The following is a 19,261-nucleotide window of genomic DNA, read 5'->3' on the forward strand; positions in this document are numbered from 1 at the left end:
ATATAAGTGGGTGGTTTCAAAAAAAGTTGTTAAATTACTTTTTTTACATTTGGATGAAATTTCGTTTTCCTACTCAGAATCAGGAGCACTTTCGATTGAATAAGAGAAAAAAAGTGTCCCAGGTTTTTCATATAATTTTGTGTTATTCATTATACACTACCCCCGTCATAGCAACGTAAATGAAAACGGTAATGTAAACGAATAAAACTTGGGACACTTTTTTTCTATTATTACAATCGAAAGTGCTCCTGATTCTGAGTAGGAAAACGAAAATTCAGCCAAATCTAAAAAAAGTCATTTCAACAACATTTTCTAATACCGCTCAAATTCGCACCATGAAGTCCTAAAAACTCAGAGGTGCAAGACTAGGCTCAAACCCGAGACTCCTGCTTGAGAGGTGGGTCAAACCACCAGTCCATCACGGCACGGGTAAAAAGCTTAATCATTTCTACGACTAAACATTCCTTGTACTAATACCTCCATAGCGGTTCCAAACCTTTCGAGCCACCCCTAACGTTACGTCACGTAAAATAGGGGGATATTTATATAGTGATAAAATCCATTTACGCGGAGCTACAATGCGGGGGGACAAACTGTATTTCCATAGAATCATATCTAGAGCTAGGGCTGATTTGCATGAGATAGTCTTATCGATGTCGATCGAATCGAGACAAGTTTTATCGTAGTCAACACGTGGTGTCTTGCGAGTAGAATTTAAATGGGAAGAACTGATCAAGTGTGTGTCAGGTCAGGCGCAGTGTATGGTTCCGTACTAATATATCGATAATATGCAATAAGTTGGTCGACTATTCTCATCTAAATACATAATATAAAGTGAACTACTATAGTATTTACTGATCGTGTAGGCTAGCGTATATTAACAGATCTCTGTGATTATTATTCATGCCTATATACGTCCCACTGCTACAGGCCTCCTCTCAGAACAAGAGGGCTTGGGCCATAGTTCCCACGCGGGCCCAGTGCGGATTGGGAACTTCACACACACCATTGAATTGCTTCGCAGGTTTGTGCAGGTTTCCTCACGATGTTTTCCTTCACCGCAAAGCTCGTGGTAAATTTTAAATGCAATGATTATTATTATGAAGTAAGAAATATAAGGTAACAATATATAGTTTATGGCTTAAGACATTTATTTTCTAAAAAGGTTTACAAAAATCACTTATAGAGAAAACAATATTACTTCTGGGTAAGAGAGGGTAGGTATTATCTAGGTAAGAGAGGGTACCACACAAACATATATGGTGAACAAAAATCTATGAACTAAAGCGGGTAAGTGGTAATGACGACAGCCACAACACAAGTTTTTAACTAAATAACTTTTGCTACTAGAGGCCAGTTAAACGAATAATAAAGGTAAGTATATCTATCGGATTCCAGTATCTATTTAATTGGGCTCCACAACTACTGCCGTGCAGTGTATTCAATACTAATACACTAACTTTGCCAAATAACAACTTTCTAGAACTAAGAGTGTATAAACTAAGTTGTATACAGATGGATAAACTCAACAGACATCGCTAACTGTGCAGGTTCTGTTTTTGAAATCTCCCTACGAAACCCTAAGAAGCATTTTTTTTATGTTTTCCTTTAGATTTATTCTATTATTTTACAAAATTTCCTGTTTTTAATTAACAGAATTCATTTACTTTTATGACAAACAAATCTCTTCGTATTCAGATGAAGCAAACACAGTCGGCACCACCGATATCTGACACACAAAAATTATTAATGCTGGTGAAAACGGGCCCTAATTCTGCCAACATAATCATAATTATCGATATGCAAATGTCGCGTCACTACCTCCCCTCGGGTTCCTTCAATTTTCCTTTTGCGATCTCCACTTAATTGACGGTGGATTTTGATTGGTCGCCGGTACCTACCATATTTTCAATGCATCCGTCGCGTCGGATTTTTCTCTCTAATTTGAGCTCTCCTTCATTATTCAGCTCTTATTTTAATGGCTATGTTCGTTATTGGAACGTCTCTTATTTTCGATTTTAATTGTCCTCTGTTTGTCGCTTCTGAATTTTACATGTTCAAGTGTCTTATTTGAATTTGGTTTATTTTAAGGAATGGAAATGTTCGTTGATATTTGTCGTTCATCATTATGAACATGCTTAACAAAGGCCTCACTCTTGGAACGCCATAACGAACGACAACATTCCACCTGCATCTGATGTCGTCAGTCTATCTAGTGGGAGACCTGCCAAGGGTAAAACGCTTCGTGTAAACCAACAAGTTCTGTTAAAGTTTATTTTAAATGCAAACTTTATTGCTGTCTGTAGGTTATTATCCAACCATCTTATTTGTACCAAAATTCAAATAAATTCGATCACTTTAAAATGGGTTCTTCACATGCAAGATTAGACCAAAAACAAAACAACTTTGAAATTTAACAAGAGCTTGTAAAAAGTAAAAGCAATTGCACTGACAATAAGGAACCTTAGGCGACACAATTAAACAACGCACCAAAACCTAGCAAACCATTTAAAATGTGCCACCAATCAATACCAAAAACAAAATCGACAACTAACAGAAATAACATTTCAATTGGCAGCAATTACTCGTCAACGGCGGTACACTTGAATGCGAAACTGATTAAACAGTACAGTCGGCGACAGTATTGACAAAACGGCTGCGCCCGCGCCTACCCTCGCCATACAAATTTCCAGACTAGGCTCCATTCAAACGTCACCACGCGGGTATTGTGCAGCCATCTTCAATGCAACTAAATACGTATTTTGTTTTTCGATATTTTTTAAAGGCTGAAGGTCTTGCGATTTTAAGGGTAAAATGGTAGCTATACTGCCAGGCTGTGACTATAAGACAGTTAAATTAACGGCATATGTCACTTAACTGCCACAGTTCTATACTACGTTTATTTTAGAATTAGAAAGAAGGTAAGCGATCTTGACATGTCTTTATATTGAAAAACACTTTTGAAAAATAAGTCACAGCAAATATTTAACAATTATATGAAGCTAAAGGACAATAAGGCTAGTGACATTAGACTGATGATTGTGATTGATGTGGTGACCATCACTTAACTTTTACTTTTAAAAATCGCCGAAAAACCTGAAAAGCAAAAAATAATAAGGTTAAATACTCAGGTATATGTAAGTAAAGTATACCTAGGTACCAGTTTGAAGTCGGTACCTCAGCACTAGTCAGGAGGAGTGGGCCTAAAGACGTCTACCTTATGGGCTTCTACCACTCCTCCTGGCTCGTTCTGAGGCACCGACTTCAAACTGGTACCTAGTTATACTTTGGGTACTAACATATACCTAAGTATTTAACTTTATTATTTTTTGCTTTTCAGTTTTTTCGGCGGTTTAATTTTTTTGCTGAAAAGTTTTTATTTTATACCTTTTTTCCCACCCTTAGGGTATTTTTTTTTAAATTCACATAATACCAAAGTCAAGGTATAACCCTATCCAATAAAAAAATAATTATGAAAATCGGAATACTCTGTAAAAAGTTATGCCTGGTCATAGAGTACACAGTGACTGAACAATCAATCATCCCCTGTTTTCCTACCCTTAGGGTAGGAATATTTTTTCCAAATTTTAATGGGGCCACCCTCGAGGTGTACGCTTTCCATTAAAATTAGAATTATCAAAATCGGAGTACTTTGTAAAAAGTTATGCGTGGTCATACATAAAAAAAACGCGTCGACTTGAGAACCTCCTCCGTTTTTTTCGTCGGTTGAAAAAGATAAAAAAAGGTTTTAAATAAGGTAAGACACGGTTAAGGACTTTAATTAATGAGCCACCATGGAACCATTTCACAGTAAACGTCATAGTGACATCGCATTAATTAACAAGGAAAATCGTAATGACTTTTCCTTTGAAAATGTTCCATGTGGCTTAGCATTTAGTAAAACAGCAGAATTTCAACTGCTAGAATGATTCAGGCGTGCAAAACCGCGGGTAAAACCTTGTAATACCTATATATTTTCCAGCAAACAACAAATAAGTTAGATCACAATAGAGCGAATGCTTCAGAAAGGTCCGACACGGGTCAAATATTTGGGGACAAAGGAATGCCTGCTCCCTTTAAGTAGGCTTGCGTGCGCATTGTACCTATGTAGTATTCATAAGATGCCAAGGTATCCTGTATTGCAGACTACGCCAATTTATTAAATGTATTTGCAAAGAGCTCAAAGAGGTCCGTTCGATAATAAAGCATGGAATTTACTTCTATTACAACTTTTCTTTCGCCCAGGATATTCAACAAGTTACCTATAGTGATTTTAAAAATAAAAAGCATTTACCAGATATGAAAGATAGTTTTCGGCAAGCCAGACATGTTTTGAAACAATCTGTAGTTCATTGGCAAGGAGAGTTTGAACAGACCATCCGTTGTTGTTCTTGTAATTTTCTTCTTTTTTTTATTCGACTGGATGGCAAACGAGCTAGTGGGTCTCCTGATGGTAAGAGATCACCTCCGCCCATAAACATCGGCAACACCAGGGGTATTGCAGATGCGTTGCCAACCTAGAGGCCTAAGATGGGGTACCTCAAGTGCCAGTAATTTCACCGGCTGTCTACTCTCCACGTTGAAATACATCAGTGCAAGCACTGCTGCTTCACGGCAGGATTAGCGAGCAAGATGGTGGTAGCAATCCCGGCGGACCTTGCACAAGGTCCTACCACCTGCAGACCTGTTCTTCCCGCTCGAGCTGCCATTGATATGTATCCACAGATTGGTTTGAAAAATGGCGAGTGTACTTTGACTTTTCTAATGCTTCTACGTGTTTCGTGTAAATAACTTACTTGAATAATACGCTATTAGTGTCCAAATTAAAAACTAATTAGTTCGTCAGTTAAATTATTAGAAAATCAAGAGATTATGATATGAAGTTATAGACCAGGGATGGCGAACCTTTACGTATCAACGTGGCATTTTTCTAAAGAAATGTTTAATGAGGTCATAGACGTGCCATCAAATAATTTCTAGTTTGTGATTATTTATTTGTGTTTGTGGTTATCGCTATCCCGCGGGAACTATCCGGGATAAAAGCTATCCTTTATCCTTCCCCGGGACTTAAAGTATGTTTATACCGAATTTCACCTAAATCGGTTCAGCGGTTTAGACGTGATGAAGTAACAAACAAACAGACTTACAAGCATTTTTCATTTATAATATTACTTTTAGTGGGATTAGAGAGATTCTTGTTGTTGCAGATTAAATGACAGATAACATTATGTTGGGCTTGTAAGACGTTACTTTTAGCAGAATGCATGCTAAACCGGAGTTATCTGCCAAATGATTTCTAACCGAGTCTTTAATATTATTCATCTCTGAAAATAATGAGTCGCAGGCATAGGTTGATGAAAATATTGTTAAATAAAATTGCGTGAGCCAGCTTCTTCAAACAATTAGGTAAATGTGTCTGGTGCATAATTTCCTAGTGTAGAATAAATTTTGGGATCAGTGACGTGCCCAAAATATTGTGTCGCGTACCATTTCTTCGCCATCCCTGTTACAGACGGTTAAAGTTCGGTGTGACGTCACGCCGTGCGATACGTTTTAGCACGGCGTTTTACATCTTTGTCATTTTTGTGTGATTGACAAAAGAAAAATTCGTGTCGAATATTTTTTGATAATCTAACTGACAGACTAAGGGGCTGTTTCACCACTCATTGATTAAATTAATTTGACGGATAAATGTGATGCCGTCTCCGCCTATTCGAACAAAACAAACAGAGACGGCATCACATTTATCCGTCAGATAAATTTAATCAATGGATTGAATACTAATGGATGAAATAGGGGGTTAATATAATATATTTTTTTTTACCCAGGAATCCCGCTTGCGGATCGGCAAGCGTAGTGTGGGACGCCCTCAGAGGTGGAGCGATAATCTGGGAAGGTGGCTGGCAAGAACTGGATGAGAATGGCCGAGGATCGTGCTCAGTGGCGTGCAATTGGTTAGGCTATGTCCAACAGTCTAAGATAGGCTAATTATGATGATGATAACCCAGAAAACTCTCTAATTAAATCCGTCTCACAGTAGGTGGGTCTGGACTCATTTCGTAATAAATACTTTGTATTAAATCCCAAAAGTTCTTTAGCCGTTTCCTATTATTGCTGTCGCATCCCTGCAGTTCATTAACCCCCCACACCCCCTCCCAGTGCAGTAAATACCAATATTAGACCATGACCTGAAACTAACGCTAAAGTATGAAGCATAAGACTGAAACTGCATCGAGTGAGCGCGACAGACGATATCGCGGGAGACGAGAGTTGAGATAGAAGATTTAGGACGATAGATAGACCAAAGAGTTATGTAAGAACCAAGCTTATGATGCGGCGTCAGTTGTAAAAAGAAATCCTTGTTTCATGTGAATTTAAAAAAGTTCGTCCTAATGCATTGTTTGCAATATAAAATGAAACATTAGTTTTTTACTACCGGTATTAATTACTGTCGGGGCAGATATTAATGTAAAAAAAGCTTGAGTGTTTAAATTTTATTAGTTTAATTGGATTAGGATAATACCTACGAGTATACTTCGTTTCTTTTTAGCATTAGAAAAAGGGAAAACAATCTTGACGAGTCTTTTTATTGAAAAACGTTTATAAAAAATCAGTAATTATTACTTATGATACCAAAAGCATGTAAATGATCATATGTCCTTGCTAATTGTTACATATTTACTTTAACTTATTTTTCAAAACTGTTTTGCAATAAAAAGACACGTCAAGATCACTTACCTTCTTTCTAATTCTAAAAAAACGAAGTATAGTGTGCGCACATAGTTCGCCAACAGATTAGTTTTAAAGGAATCGCCCAGCTCTTTATATTTATTTATCGGCCGACCATTATTCGCCACTGTCCCAATAGTTGGCATGTTTAATTATATGTTATTAGTACGTCAACTATGTTTTACGTTATAGTTGCATAATATCTTCAAATTAACTAAAAACCTAACTCAAGTATCGGTCAATGCAAAGTTTATAATCTATAGCTTTAAGGATGTTTATCCACTAGTACCCAACACAAGCTTTTGCTAGTCCCAGTATGTACTAGGTCAATCGCTGTTGATTGTCCAATATGTCCCATTGCTTCACACAGGCCACGTCAAGAATGATGGTTTAGGTTGTTGTTCTCACGCACTAGGTGCAGATTGGGAACTCCACACCCACCATTAAACCACAACGCATAATGCCGTTTGCTCACTATTTATCTGCTACAATGAAAAGCTCAGTTTAGATTTTTCACATCCAATTCCAAAAAAAATACACTGACTCTGTTGCACCTCTGTGCGGATCTAGGCTCCAACCTAAATCCTTCTACTCGAGAGGCTATACGCCAAACCACCATGCTACCAAACAGGGCGAAGAATCAACCAGTCAGTCCGACTGCTTCTATACACGAAGATATTCAGGCGTATCCATTACAATCCTTAATTAAATGCGTTTGCGCCAAAATAAGAGGAGGTCAAGGCCCTTTTTCCGTAACGGGACACGAATTTAAATACGCAACTTTGAACGGCATGGCCATTAAAAACTTCAAAACCCACCGTGGCAAAATGGTAATGAAGACCCGTGCGCCAGCCCTTGACACCTCCAAGACTTCATTATATCCCAAACAATGTCCGTTACTGCACACAGGCACACCAGCCCTACCCGCACACATGTTTGCAAACAACTAATTATGCTCGCCGTTGTGTGGGTGTTTTTGTTTATCGTGTGCAAGGCGCGTGTGTGCGGGCCCGGAGCTCATGTAAAATGCATAAGATACGCTTCATACAAACCGGCGTCTCGCGTTTGTCTCGAACGCACAGATGTTTGGTGAAAGCTACTTTTTGCGTGGCCGTGAAACTGAAGAATAATGCCGATGTGGGAAGGGCTTGCGAAAACGCGGAAAGTTGAGGTTTCAGAAGTTGCCATATCCGCCTCGAAATCTGAGTTGAAAACTCACTCATAACATCCACGTAACAGCCTAACTAAAGTAGCTAATGAATTATCAGAGTACGACAAAATAACATAGGCAAAATACTAGCTAATTCTGGTGAACAACCTACCAGATACTTATAGGCCAGCATTTTGCAGTCGTATTTAGTGAGATACTTGTTCCTTTGTTTCTAGTTTTTCATCACATGAGATGCAGGTTAGTATAATTACTTATTGTGTTGTGCAAAAATCGTACCAATCACGTCCGGAATCGTTTTCTTTTAAATAAAATCATTAATTTTCTCTGTCCTGTCCTCAAATCAGCGGCAACTGGGAGCCCACCAGAAGGGATGCAAATTTCTAACTTCGACATCTCAGTCAGTACAAATCCGCTACTTGCCACTTGTGGCTCGAGAAGTTTGAGACACAACTTGTAGATTCTACATAGATAGAGGAGGAAATGTTCTAATTCACAAGGATACTATATCAACTGGTTACGGAGGAAGTTATACTTTACAGCATTTTTAAATTAGCCACAATTTTTACGTTTTCAACCTACAATGTTCTAGCCTTGAGACGTATTTCACGCAGACAACATGCGGTTTGCCCGATTGCCGTAGATTTCCTAAAAGCTAGAACAAAAGTTATTGACCCTCTCGTTTCAAATGCGTTAACGCTCGTCACCTGGGCGTTGTCTTTGCATAAAAACAAGCTTTAAATCCTAAAAGCTAAAAAGAAATATCTTTCTTGTTTTCGTTTTCCCGGCTGTCAACTTATGTGCATATATGCATGAAAAACTAAGTAGCGCAATCACAATCTTGATATATGCTACTACATTTTAGCCTAGATAACCATGTGGTTACTCGTACTAATGTAAGTATCAGCAAAATTTTTCGAGAGCCGCACCTCATTGCGAGGACACAATTATGGCATGTCTAATGTAAACATCCCAATGCTCGACATTCTACTGCCAAGTACCTAGATGACACCTTGCTATCGCATCCATTGCTAATGACATACAGTAAAAAAACTACTGATCAGCGACCAGAACTCGGACGTTTACCTTACTTCGCCACCTTTAGACGACCAGATGGCCTAGTGGTTAGAGAACCTGACTACGAAGCTTGAGGTCCCGGGTTCGATTCCCGTGTCGGGGCAGATATTTGTATGAAAAATACGAATGTTTGTTCTCGGGTCTTGGGTGTTTAATATGTATTTAAGTATGTATCTATCTATATAATTATATTTATCCGTTGCTTAGTACCCATAACACAAGCTTTGCTAAGCTTACTTTGGGACTAGGTCAATTGGTGTGAATTGTCCCGTGATATTTATTTATTTTGTTTTCCCACGCCTATTCTATTGCAACTCTCGCTCACGCCTATGCTATTGGGTACTGGTGGGAAGGAGACTGCCTTTTATAATCCGTCACCAAAACTGCATTCAGCCAGTTACAATTTCCTGAGCGTCCTGCCCATAAGTCACAATGGATGACCTTATTCCGTGGCGTGTCGGGCATCGCAATGACAAGGTCACCCTGGGGCGACGAAGCTCCTGGAATACGGATGCGGGAATGCAACATAGCTTGCAATTGGTGAAGGTAGATAACCTCTCTGAGTATCGAAACGTGGTAGGAAAAATGTAATATTGTAAAAATAATCATCGTCATCATCATCCCAGCCTATATACGTCCCACCAGGGCACAGGCCTCCTCTCAGAATAAGAAGGCTTGGGCCGTAGTTCCCACGCGGGCCCAGTGCGGATTGGGAACTTCACACACACCATTGAATTTCCTCTTAGGTGTGTACAGGTTTCCTCGTTATGTTTTCCTTCACCTTAAAGCTTATGACAAATTTCAAATGCAATTTCGCACATAAATTCCGAAAAAATCAGAGGTACCAGCCTAGACTCGAACCCGCAACCCGCTGTTTGAAAGACCATAGGTCAAACCACTAAGCTACCACTTTTTGTAAAAACAATATCCTTCTGAAATACAATGATGCAGTTATTGAAGAAAGATGTCACCAAAAAATATCCTTCTGAAATACGGTGATGCAAGTATTGAGAATATGAAGTAAAGTAAAGTAATTGTAGTAATTCTAATTGTAAAGGAAAGTGAAGTAAAGTATTGAGATGTCTCCAAACTATTTCGGATATTGCTATTGCATATTGCATGTGCATAAAAAATTATAATAGGTTGCCAGCGTCGTTTAAGGGACAGAATTTAAAAGTATTTAAGCAATCTGTGAAAAAATGGCTTACTGATAAATATTATTATCATCATCATCATCATCAGCCCGAAGACGTCCACTGCTGGACAAAGGCTTTCAGAACGCCACAATGAACGACAACTCGCCACTTGCATCCACCGGTTTCCCGCTACTCTCACGATGTCGTCAGTCCACCTGGTGGGAGGCCTGCCAACGCTTCGTCTTCCGGTTCGTGGTCGCCACTCGAGAATGTTATTATAATTTGAATGAATTTCTGAATGAGATGTAACTTTTTATTCTAATTTTATATTGCAAATTAATTTATTATTTATATTAAATCTGACATGCCTGTATCCTCAATAATTAATATTTTTAAATAAGTAGTTTGTTACCTTGTTTTTATATATATGTATGTACACCTGTAAAGGTAGGGTTTGGTGAGACTTCTAAAGTTGCAAGTGTAATTACAACTGTAACCCAATCTCCGCATACATGAATAAATCATTTCATTTCATTACATTTCATTTCGGAATATTAAGCATGGGAATTGGCCAACCATCACTAGTCATGCACCAAGATAAGAAGAAAACGACTATCTGAGAAGTGATATTTGGATCTCACTTCCTCCAATAATCCAGCTATCCTGACGACCTTCCTGAGAAACACATAAGGTTTCCCTGTATATATGTCACCATTTTAAGTGAACATATAATATAATATTAGCTTATTCGTTTATCATTATCCCGCGGGGATTATGCAATTTTCCGGGATAAAAGCTATCCTATATCCTTTCCAGGGTTCAAAATATCTTTATACCAACTTACATATAAAAAAACGGTTCAGCGGTTTAAGCTTGAAGAGATAACAGAGAGAGAGAGAGACTAAGATACTTTCATATTTATAATATTAGTAAAGATAATAAGGATGGGCTCAATTGCCTGAAATATGACGTTTTTTTATAATTTCTAGGAATATGTGGACGATGGGATCACGAAATTAACAACCCTGTATCACGGTAAATATCCGCCTTGTATATCTGTATAATCAAACACGCCAATCATAATAGCCCGAACAACTCACAAAGCAATAGAGAAACACAGATAAAATTTGCACAAGACAATGTGCGACAAGGATCATTATTTTATGCATGTCTACAAAAGAACATCCCATGAGTTGTAACGGTGGCAGTGTCGTGTGATATTAGGCAATATTTTGACAGTTGACATGAAAGACATGACAGTGACAGTCGTGTGGGGGCGAGCCTGCCCGTACATAGCCACGTTACATAATAATTGAAACATCGCCAGTGTCTACTATTTTTTGGTAATGAATGACTGTACAGTTATAAGGCGAGAGATCCTTAGATAACTTAGTTATGAGGTCTGATATAATGTACGTACCTAATACAACATTTCAGATTTTTTTCATTGGCTTTTTAACATGAAAGCGAGTCCTTAGCTCATTTAAAGTATTTTTTCTGACTGTACTTTTTGTTGACTTTACTTGCATTGTCACCCAAACTACATTTGCATACCAAATTTTATGTCGATGCTATTAACCGTTGAAGAGTTCTATTCTGCGGAGACGATCCTGGCCGGACTACCAGGATGTCATTACCAGATTATTGTTTTGTCACGCAATTTATATAAGTATGCCAAACAAATCAATTCGACTACTGGAAGTTGGTCGAATTTACATTGACTAAAGACAGACAACGGGACAGGTGAAACTAAACAAAAGCTTGTAACATTAGTTTAGATGTTTTTGAGATGTTGAACTTTGACTAAGTGGTTTAGGTTCTATCTAGCACGAAGGAGTGACAAACACACACACATCCACAAACTTTCGCATCTTATTATTAGTAGGATTAATTTTATAACATCTTGCATGATTGTCTGTTCCATCCGGGTTGCCTGTTCCGTGCCTGCGGGTTCCTTTAATCCGGCGGAACGGCGGACGGCTAACGGGCGGGCTAAAAAGGCAATATCGACGGATCGCGGCACGTAAGTAGGCCGAGGAAATGGCCGCCGAAGCTTCGGTACTGTTCATACGTGGGGACCAAGAATGATTTTGTTTCTTATTGGCTTTTCACGCAAAACTTTGGAAAGAAAAAAAGACCTTATTTTGGTTCCATCAGTACCACTATCAGAGGGAGGCCGAGGATTGACTATACGAGTACAAAGCAAATAAAGGAGAAGGTAGCCGTCATGTCATTTAAGGAGGTAGCTTTGAGTAGAAAGAAGTAGAGAGCCATTCATCGGCTACACCAACAAGAGTGTAACTCTCAAATAAGAAGAAGAAGTGCCACCTTACAGTAATAAGATGAACTTTGACTTAAAATGAGGCGTAAAATGCTTCTACCAATCAAAACAGCAGTTAGTTAAATTAAATAATAGTTGTATCTGTTTATAAATTTTGTTTTTAGTTGTGTATTGTTAATGTGATGTTGTTTACTGTCCGTTCATTTCTCATGGTAAATATTGTTGCATGCCTGTCATTGTGGTACGGGATAGGTTAGTTACTATTAATCTTAAGTGGTAAATGGTAATGCATCATGATCAGGGTAGTCTGAAGAATTGGAGGTGGATATTAACTGTATCAAACAGCGGTCTACATCCCGTAACAAATATAAATAATCTAATATAAAACACCGTGATAAATTAAAACTGTTTTGAAATGTGGTCTTCTTTTTATTTTTAGACATTACCAAATTTTTTAATTGGATAAACTCAGATGAACTCGAGAGATGACTCGTATCTATCCGCATATTTTTTTTACCAACACCGGTGCCCATACACTGTACACCCACTAATGTTTGTACGGCGTGCGAGACATCTGGGCGCGTGACGGGCGTAGAATAGTAATAGGCCTCTTGTGACAATCGCTCGACTTTCCAACGTTGCGTATGCGACATGAGGCCAGAATAGGGGCTCTAACCCGTGACGAACAGTTCGATTGCGTAGACGAGAATGGAGGATGCTAATACAATGTTAGTTGAAACGTTTTAAAAGCATTTATTAACAGCTAGACTTTACCTCATGCGCTGGACTGACCAGATAAAAGCCCTAACAAATACTCCTCTCAACGCTTGCGCCAGAGAAGCAACAGCCAGGGAAAACTGGAGTAAAATTGTTCGACGTGCTATGTGACCACGACTGCTCTGTCAAGAGTATGTGACAAAGAAGAAGAAGACTTTACCCCAACCAAGGAAATGGACAAATGACCAGATGCCGTATTGTCTAATTCATCCGCGCATTCATCATCTCGTTCTACCCTCGTCTGATACCGTGTGACAGAAAGAAATTTTATTTATTTATTTATTTTTTTATTACATTCGAACTTTTAATACGTATACGAGCCGATAATAAGGACCCCTATCGATGGAGGCTTATGGGGGACATCCTGTGACTGATATAATAATGATGAGACTATCTTCGCGGCTCCACACTCGTAGTCCATTAGATTTGGCATTTGAATTAAAATTCCCGAACTTAACTGAATTCCCATAATTTTTTTTTTTATTCGACTGGATGGCAAACGAGCAAGTGGGTCTCCTGATGGTAAGAGATCACCACCGCCCATAGACAACTGCAACACCTGGGTATTGCAGATGCGTTGCCAACCTAGAGGCCAAAGAAGGAATACCTCAAGTGCCAGTTATTTCACCGGCACCAATTTATATCCGTACCAAATTTCTGGTCTCTAATCTCAGCGGTTGCAAATTTTGGTATTTTATTTTGATCCCGTGGCAATATCGGGATAAAAAGTAGATTACCGGTTTATTTTATGTCTAATTCCATCCAAATCCATGCAGCCGTTTTAGCGTGAAGAAGTAGGTACTTGCGAAGCAATTCAATGGTGCGTGTGAAGTTCCCAATCCGCACTGGGCCCGCGTGGGAACTATGGCCCAAGCCTCTCGTTCTGAGAGGAGGCCTGTGCCCAGCAGTGGGACGTATATAGGCTGGGATGATGATGATGATGAAGTAGGTACATACAGACACGCATACCGTATTAATTTATAATATTAGTAGGAATACTAGTATTGTATTGTATAACTCTTTATTGTAAATAAAACAGTCATGAAAATAAATAAATAGAAAATATAAATAGGAATCATTTATTCGTGAAAAAGTAGCGTAGCATAACAAAAACATACTATTTTTTTTTAAAGTTGTGTCACGAAATGGTAACAAATCAGCAAAAAATGCCGGTCTTAACTAAAAACTAATAACTGTTTACATAACAAGGAGATGTACTAAGGCCACTACTAAAGAGGCGTACCTACTAGTTTGTTTGTTTGTTTGTTTATCAAAAAATTGCCGGTCTTAACTAACAACTAATAACTGTTTACAAGACAAGGAGATGTACTAAGGCCACTACTAAAGAGGCGTACCTACTAGTTTGTTTGTTTATCAAAAAATTGCCGGTCTTAACTAACAACTAATAACTCCCTTTTAATTTTCCTGGATATTTAGTAAAATCTCAAAATATCAATTTGACTGGCGTTACGCGTTGTTACGGTGTACGCGAGTTAGCCCGGGTAAAGGCTAGGTAGTAGCTTATAAATAAATAATGAATAAACATCATTTCTTTTCAGATAATAGAATTCATAAATTATTTATTAGTGACAATGGTTATGCTTTCGAACTATGTTAGTAGACGAATCGATACTGTATAATTATTTAGGTAAGTCATTGGAAATGAATGAGTCATTTCAAAATATAATAAAAATTATATTATTGAATTGAATAATGATTTAAGTTGTAATTTAATTAAATAAATAATTTAATGTAATTTGTAATGTATTGCAATTATATTTGTATTTTATTTTGGTTTAATTTGTGACTCATTTTAATTTAATTTAGTTTGAGCAAGACGCTTTGCGTGAACGCGAAATGCTATCCCATGACGGGCAGACCTTACGCGTTCGAAGCACGCGTAGCGTAAGCGTTTGTCCGTCGCTTCATCTACGAGAAGCAGCTACTTCCCAAAACACCGCGTCACAGCCAAACGAAATCGCTAAAACTTAAGGGGGCGACGACACCGACCGAACTGCGTCGAAATGTATTCAAATATATGCGCGATTAATTCAGCCTGCATAGCCAGGACGGTGTTAGTAGTGGCAGCGGTTCTCACTTTCTAGCGGATCGATGGGGCCATGACCTTCGTGCCAGGCATATGGATCCTGAATCGATTTTTTTAAGGTATTTTGGAAAATCGATTTATTATAGTTTTTGTACGCGTCGCGACGGTGCGTTGGAGGTGTGACTGTTACGTAATCAAAGGAACGTTTCACATAATCTTGAATACTTCTTCTTCAAGACTTTGCCCTCGTATAGAATAATGAAAATAGGTTAGTTTAAGAGGCTAAGAGGCCAAAAGGATCTAGTAAAATCCTTTTTTAGTGGAACTTCTGTGATTTAGGCAGTGGGTTAATTGTATGTCAGTAAGATAATCAGTCAGTCAAGTGACTCTTTAAAATATATAGATATAACTAGCTTTTGCCCGAAGCTCCGCCCGCGTGGTATTCGGTTATCGCGCGCTGTTCACTAGGGAACTGTGCATTTTTCCGGGATAAAAAGTAGCCTATGTCACTCTCGGGCCCATAAACTATCTCTATGCCAAAAATCACGTCGATCCGTCGCTCCGTTACGGCGTGAAAAACGGACAAACACACAAACATACAAACACACTTTCGCATTTATAATATTAGTATGGATTATAATTAGCTTATTTATTCTGTCATACTGCTGAACAAAGGCCTCCCCCATACTTCCACTGCTCGCTGTCCACTGCATACAAGGGCCAGTCCTTCAAGGAGCAGTCCAGAGATATATAAACTTTATATATGTTTGTATCTAGGAAGTACTCTTTGAAACATACTGCACTGAAACTTGAATGTGCGAACGAACGAACCCTGGCAACTAGACTTTGGTCGAAACGTTGAATTAATTTTACCAATATATTCTCGTCGTAATCAAAATCTGATTATTATGTTAAAATAAAGAGATACTTAATAAAATAAAAAAACCTGCCCTGACTCATCAGTTATCAACGCCCAGGTCCAAATTTGACGCCTGGAAAGCTGAAATTTCATTCCCTTTATGATGTAGAAAGGAATGAGCATTTTGCCACGAGATAGGGAATTTTCCAGGGACAAAGCCGTGTTCATACCTAAACTAGATGCTATTATAATAATGAAACTATCAACTCTTCAGAAAAAACCTAACTTTTATTTATTTTTACTGTTTAGTTAACTTGCAATGAACATAACTATGTAATTTAGGTATGTACATACTCGTACCTAACCAGATTGATATACAATTTGGCATACTTATGTAAGCTTGGTGACAATACATTAATCTGGTATAAAAAAAGATTGTCTCCGCAGGACGGAACTCTTCAACCGTTAATGGCATCGACTTGATATTTGGTACGCAAATGTAGTTTGAATGACAATGCAAGTAAACAAAAAGCTTGTATTATTACAAGCCTTTATTTAACTTGCCCTATTTTCTGTTTTCGATGGATCAAACCTTGCAAGTTCATTTTGACCCACTTCCGTTTGGATTGACTTCAAAGGTAGGTTTACACTATGCACTCAACAAAAATATCTCGCTCTCCCTTTCTCTCACTTTTTCTTACCAATACATCTTCTGTGTTAACTAGATAAAAGAAAATACGAAACTTTCGCTCAGCATTAATTTACACGCGACGCAAAGGGCTCCCTAGGAATGCATGTCTGTATGTCATACACAATGTATGGCTCAAGTTTTTCAATTCCGATAATGGTGGTTAATGTGGAATGTATTGAATAGTGTTTACAAACTCACTGTTACATTGTTGCTCGATAAAAACCGGTTGTTGACGAGTGCTAGCTAGCTAGCTGGCAATTTACATATTGTACCTAAACAGAAACTTTATCAAAACATTGTAACGTTCAATAACTGCTGCGTTACTAACTATAATGTTGTATTTAACTAGCTTTTATTTAATGTTTATTTTTTTGGGAAATTGTGCAAGTTGAAATCGTAATTAATTTTCTTCGGATGATCCACCTGTTTCCTTGCCACTTTAACATAAAGATATACGTACCTACAAAGAATTTAGGGTGAAAGACATAACCTAGTAGGTGGTTGGGTGAGTTTGTTTGAACACACCTTATAAAAGTTTTTCATAGAAATGTTTAATTCAAAGTGTAGTCATGCCTTGAACGCGGTATACATCTTAAACTAAATAAAATAAAATATTCAACAAATTGTGAGGGCTTAAAATAAAATAAAATAAAATTGATTTGAGATAAGTCACTCCTATCAGTACGCTTTGAATTTCGATCGATGTATGAATACATTTCTCAAACAGTGTGTTTAGTGAAACAAACCCAACCGTTTTCCGAAATATTCTAAATTAAGACATCCTACCGCGCCCGGTTTGAGAAAATGGCAGACCCATCTCTTCCCGTGGGTATTGTAAAAGGCGGCTATAGGACTTGATGGGGGAGTGGGCAGCAGCTCTCTCAGTTGCCAACTACCAACTCCAAACTCCAGCTCTGGTATGGAAGCCAAGGATAAACCCACTACACTTCTTTTTTTCCCAAGAAAATTGTCGGAAAGATTCACGGCTGATCTTCATTCAATTGAATAATAACTTTTTTATTGATGGACATAAACTTGTCAATAATTGAATATGATGATTGTTTGACACTTCGTGAGCATTGGTGTCCAGTTTATCTGAAGGCAAAGCTGAACTATAAACTAAAGTCAAACTATATGTGCTTTAATCTCAAAGTATAAACTAAAAACCACAAACAAAACATACAAACAGCGACATGAATGGCGAACTGTAAAAAGCAAAGTATTTCAGATAGCCGCGTTAGCTTTTTGTTAGTTTTTCGCCACATTATGATATTTTTCGTCACACTCTGTATAGTCTTTAAATCATCGCCATATCAAAGATAACAACGTAATCTACCCTACTTAGAAAATGAAACTATTACTTTGCTCCCCCGCGACCTTATCATAGCTACGTTTATACAATAAATGTGTGTTCATGCAGTTCCTGCACCTCCACACTGTAAGAACACACATAAATCATACAAACCCATCTGTCACCACCACACTTCACTGACGCGTTTTGAACTCAACCAGGGCTCATCTTTAGAGCAACACAACCGTAAGTTGAAAACATACGACATTGTCATTTCAATATTCAATATCCCAAAAACGGATGAACTGTTTTTTTATAAAACATAGCTGAGAACCACCGCAATGAAACTCGCTTTTATGTAAAAAACCTCAACGAAATTGGTCCATCCGTTTGAGAGCTACGATGCCACATACAGATTATAATAATAATAATAAAGCCTCTTTATTTCCATGCACTTAAAAAAATACAAAAATACAATTTAATTAACCAAACAGGTAGGTATACCAATTTAAGACATGTCCCCGTTCCGGGCAAAGGCCTCCACATAGGCCACAGACAGATATTGGTGTCAAACTTACTACCCCCCTTTTTGAATCAACCTCAGAACTTTCAAATTTATTTACCCTTCACATGCGAACGAGGTTTTTCGTAGCATTTTACAACCAACGAGCACAATAGGGTCATCTCGTGAGACTGCACAAAGGAGTAAATTTTACAACCAAAGGTTCCAAGTAAAATACTTTTTCACATCCCTAAGGACATGAAGACATTGTATACCTACGGTCGGTGTGTGAGTGAGAGGGCTGAGTGGAATGCGGCACAGAAGCGATATGGCGCTCAGCATAATAATGTAAAGTGACGTCACGCCAATTTATTGACGAAACCATGTAAGATTACGTATGAATGGCGTTTTTAATGGTGGTTTCTGTGTTCAAATTAGTGGTTAACACGTGATTAGTGTTAATGAGCCACCCGTTGTTCACGTGGTTAATTTGATTAGCGGAGGAATTGTGGCAATTTTGGCTTTTATTTTAATCACGTGCGTATCAAAAATGAATTCTGAAAGGCGTAAGGAAACCTTTGGTCGATTGCCAAAGGTAGCCTTGTAGCTTTCTGATCATTCTAAAAATAGGTGGCTATATTTGTGTTCATGTGTACGCAAATGTGCCGTAGTATGTACCAATCAAATTGTTTCAAATATGACA

This window comes from Choristoneura fumiferana, chromosome 12 (assembly GCF_025370935.1).
Source record: "Choristoneura fumiferana chromosome 12, NRCan_CFum_1, whole genome shotgun sequence".
NCBI lineage: Eukaryota > Metazoa > Arthropoda > Insecta > Lepidoptera > Tortricidae > Choristoneura > Choristoneura fumiferana.